Raw genomic sequence first — 5,000 nt, forward strand, 5'->3', positions numbered from 1 at the left:
CCGCGCAAGTCCCTGATGCGGACCCCCCCGCCGCGCGATACATCGGTGCGTCCACGGGAAGATGGTGCTCGGAAGCGCAAGGGTACATCGCCCCTAGAATTGGAGGAGGCGACGCGGCGGCGGGTATGCCAGGTGCGTACGCCTGGCTCAGCTTCTCCACGTGCGGAGACGGGACCTACGGCGGAGTTACCGAGAGAGCCCGACACAAACGCTCCGACAACCGTGGGCAAATATGTCGCGGAGGCGAACTCGGCCGGGGAGGCGATCATGGCGGCGACATCGGCGTCGACGTCGAAACTTAACAAGTTGGAGATAGCACAGATAGGCACACAGGTGCAGAAATTAACAGGCATCATTGCCCTCCTGTCGGCGCAGCTGGGCGAAGAGCGCCTTAAGATATGCGCGCTGGAGCACGGTGCGCGCAGCGGAAGACAGGAGGAGGGCACGACTCCTAAAGAATCGGCAAACAGTTACGCGAACGCGTTGAATACGGGGCGAGGTCCTAAACCAAAGCCGTCATCGGCGGGAACGGTGTTGGCCTTCTACCCAGCGGCGGAGAAGTCGGAGGAGATAAAGACTGCGGACCAAACAAAAGCGGCGTTGAAGAAGGCGTTGGACCCCCAGACCTTAGGCGTCGGAATTGCGCAGGTGCGCAAGATAGGGAACGCGGGTGTGATTGTCCAGGCAGCGAGCAAGGGAGACGCGGACAAAATTAGGCGCGCGGTACCGGACAATTTGCGGGTGCAGGTCCCGAAACCGAGGGCCCCTCTCGTTGCGGTCGTTGCGGTTGACGGCGCTAGGGTAGACTCGGGCGCATTCCTGAGGGCGCTGCGCACCCAGAACTTTGCGGGTCAACAAGAGTGGCGAAAGGAGGAGGTCGACGTGGCCTTCAAGAAGAGCGCGCGAGGAGGAGCGTGCACCACGGTGGTGCTGCGGTGTAGCCCAGCTTGGCGAGACAAGCTGGTCTCCAAAGAGCGGGTCTATATAGAGTGGGAGCGTCATGTCGTGCGCGATTACGCCGACGCTACCTGCTGCGGGAAGTGCCAGGGCTACGGGCACGCGGCACGCTTCTGCAGGGCAACGGTGGACACCTGCGGGAACTGTGGCGAGGATGGCCACACGCATAAAGCGTGCAAAAACACCTTCCGTAGGTGCGCCACCTGTAAAAAAGCAGGGAAGCCGTCGGAGGACCACCGAACCGCTTCGGTACAGTGCCCGGCGAGACAGGCGGCGGAGAAGCGATCCTTAGAAAGAACCAACTATGGATTATAGGTCCATAGGCGGTTCACGAGGAGACAAGACGGACATCTCGGTCGGACAAGTAAACCTGCAAGGGTCGGCGATGGCCACCAAGGAGCTGCCGGCTCTCGCGAGGAATCTGGACCTCAGCGTCTGTCTGGTGCAAGAACAATACCCGGCAGCTAGGCTGCCGGGCCTGTACCAGCACGATGTGGCCCCAATGGCAGGAATCATCGTGCTGAGAGACGATCTGGCAGTGCTCGTACTCCGCAACTTGTGCACGTCTCACTGTTTCGTGGCACAGCTAGGAGGGGGGGAAAACACCGTGTACGTGGTGTCGGCGTACTTCCAGTACAAGGATGAGATAGCCCCACACCTGGAGCACTTGGAACGAGTGCTGGAAGCGCTTCGAGGAAAATGCGTGGTCATAGGTGTCGACACAAACACCCACTCTCAGCTGTGGTACAGTCGCGAGGACCAGTGTGAAGGAAGAGGCAGAGTGGCAGAGCAGCGTAGGACGGCTATGGAGAGTTTCGTGCTGTCGTGGGGTCTCCTGGTCCACAACGTCCAAGGCCAACCGGACACCTTTAGTTCACCGAATGGGAGCTCCAACATTGACGCGACTCTGGGAACGAGAGGAGTTCGGATCGACGGATGGACCGTGCACGCCGATCTCAGCGCGAGTGACCACCGCCTGATTACGTTTGTGATCCATCTCGGATCAGCTAGTTCCTCGGGACAACTGCATCAGGCGCGTAGCAGTGAACAGGGCATGGAGCCGATAAGGTTTCGTGACCGCGGGGTGGATTGGGACCGGTTCCGCTCGGACTTAACGTTGCGCGTGGGCAGGATAACGTTTAACGCTCCTGCTCAGGCTATTTGTTCGGCGTTTACTTCCGCTGTCGTGACTTCGGCGGAGAAATGTTTGGGGGTGGTGAAGCCTAAACGGCATGGGGGCTACGAGTGGTGGTCGGGTGAACTGGACGGCCTCCGCAGGCAGCATAATAAATTTCGTCGGGAGTGGCAACAGGCAAGGCGCGCGGGCGGCCTGTGCGAAGAGATTGCGCGAAAACGCTTTCATCTTGCCCGTACTAGGTACCGGAAGGCAATGCGGAATGCCGAAACCGAGCACTACAGAAGAATTTCCGACTCTGGGAATGAAGATCCCTGGGGAATGGCGTACCGGCTCGCTAGCGGGCGCGTGCGCCCACCCTCGGGAGTAGTAAACGGTATGAAGCTATCGCAGGGATTTGCTACGAACATGGAGGAAGCGATGTCTGGAGTTCTGGCGATCATGTACCCGGACGATGATGTGGCGGTCGATTCGCCGTACCACTCAAGGGTACGCCTTGCCGCCGCTTTCGCGCCGTCGGGAAAAGACGTGGACATAGTGGACAGGTCAGCACTCGATAGGATCGTGAAGAGCCTACCTAATAAATGTCCGGGGCTAGACGGTATCACGGCGCGGATTGCCAAGGTCGTTTGGAATGTGGCCGCGTCGGAAATGATGTATATTTACAGCAAGTGTGTCCGAGAAGGCGTGTTTCCAGACGTTTGGAAGATCGGAAGGCTGGTTGTTATACCGAAGGGCAATGGGAGACCACTCACGGACCCGAAAGCGTACAGGCCCGTTACGCTTCTGTCGGTACTGGGGAAGATCCTGGAGAGGCTGATCTGCGAGTGTACACCGGGCCTATACGGCCGTATATCGCCCAATCAGCACGGATTCATGCACGGGAAGTCGACGGTGACTGCTTTGAGCAGAGTATTGGACGTCGTGCGAGAGACGAACCACAAGTACGTCCAGGCCATCCTATTGGATATCTCGGGCGCGTTCGATAACGCATGGTGGCCGATGGTCCTGGTCAAGTTTAAGCAGGGCGGTTGTCCTCGCAACGTTTATAGACTGCTGTGTTCGTACTTTACCGGTAGAAGGGTGGGGATGTTCGCGAATAACGTGTCCGTCTGGAAGAACTCTACCATGGGTTGCCCACAGGGCTCTGTTTTAGGGCCGACACTGTGGAACATTCTGGTGGACGATTTGTTGCGGATGGCGGTGCCCCCAGGAGTAGAGCTGGTAGCGTACGCGGACGACGTCACGGTCTTGATCGAGGCGAACTCCCGGGCGGACATCGAGTGGAAGGCGGCGACCACTCTTCAACTGGCGCTCGAATGGGGCCAGCGGAATAGGCTGTCGTTTTCGTCTTCGAAAACGCAGTCTATAACATTGAAGGGCAGGTTCCAGCGTCCGCCGGTGATCCGGCTGGGGGGCGACTCGGTGAAGGCCGTCGGCGTGGCGAAGCTGCTCGGCGTGGTGCTGGACGAGCGCGGCACGTTTGCGGAACACGCGCAAGACATCGGCGACAGAGGTGCAAGGTGCTTCGGGAAGATGGCTAGAGTGTCTGCCTCCAACTGGGGTATCAGATACCCGGCGCTCCGGTTGTTATACTACGGAACATTTGTCGCGACCATTACGTACGCGGCTGCGGTGTGGTATGGCAGATCTCTTGCGTTTGTGGTGGCGAGTCGGCTGCTGCGAGCCCAGAGGTCTGCGTTGGTGCTCTTGACGAAGGCCTATCGGACGACAAGCACGCCGGCGCTGGCCGTCCTGGGCGGCGTGCTGCCGGCGGATCTCGAAGTGTACCGTGCGGGCAAGATTCAGGCGACGAAAAGGGAAACGGCCAAGGGAGAGGTCAATGACCTAAAGCGTAGGGTCCACTCCGAGGTGGTTGACAAGTGGCAGGAGCGCTGGGAGGTCGAGGAGAGGGGGCGCGACCTGCAGCGCTTCTTCCCTTGCGTCAGGGGTAGACTTCGCGCGGCGTGGGTAGCGCCCGACTACTTCACGTCGCAGCTTTTGGCAGGTCACGGCGCGTTCAACGGCCGCCTGCGGGACCTTGGTCTCAAAGAGGTCGGGACGTGCCCGTGCGGGCTTGCGGAGGAGTACAGGGATCACGTCCTATGGGAGTGCGGGCTGTACGATCGGGAGAGGGAGGAGATGCTGGACCGCGTGGTGACGAGCGGGCCGGGACCGGTTTACTTCGCGGATCTCGTGGCCTCGGAGGCGAACTATGCCGCGTTCAGTAGATTCGCACGCGCCTGGCATCGCGCGAGAAGCGAGATAGATGCCGAGGAGAAGGGACTGAGGCGAGCACTGCACGAGCAATACACGACGGGGCGCGACGCTGACGTGGAAAGATCGACACCGACGACGAGCCGTTCTCTTGTGTTGTCCGCAGCCCCCCGGGGGGAGAATGCGCCTCGCGCAGCCCTCTCGAGAGAGAGGGAGAATGCGCACGGGACAGAAATTGCGTAAATTTGTAGGGAGTCAAGAGAGTGCGCCGGTGACGATGCACAGAGTGCGTAAAGACTCACCGGCGCATCTCCCATTGATTCGGTCGAGACCCGGTCCGCATGACCGCGAGGTCGGAAGGACCATGGGAAGGTTGGTGGGTTATGTCCCTATCTACTATCTAGCGAAACCACAGCCAAGGGAACGGGCTTGGGAGAATCAGCGGGGAAAGAAGACCCTGTTGAGCTTGACTCTAGTCTGGCATTGTAAGGAGACATGAGAGGTGTAGCATAAGTGGGAGATCGTTCGCGGTCGTCGCTGAAAAACCACTACTTTCATTGTTTCATTACTTACTCGGTTGGGCGGAAGCGGTGCGCGGTCGATTTTGCAATCGGCTCGCGTACGGTGTTTCGTTCCAAGCGTGTAGAGTGGCGACGTGGCGCTCGTCGCTCGTCGCCGTTCAACTCCCGCG

Source organism: Pieris brassicae, unplaced genomic scaffold (assembly GCF_905147105.1).
Source record: "Pieris brassicae unplaced genomic scaffold, ilPieBrab1.1, whole genome shotgun sequence".
In the NCBI taxonomy this organism is placed as follows: Eukaryota; Metazoa; Arthropoda; class Insecta; order Lepidoptera; family Pieridae; genus Pieris; species Pieris brassicae.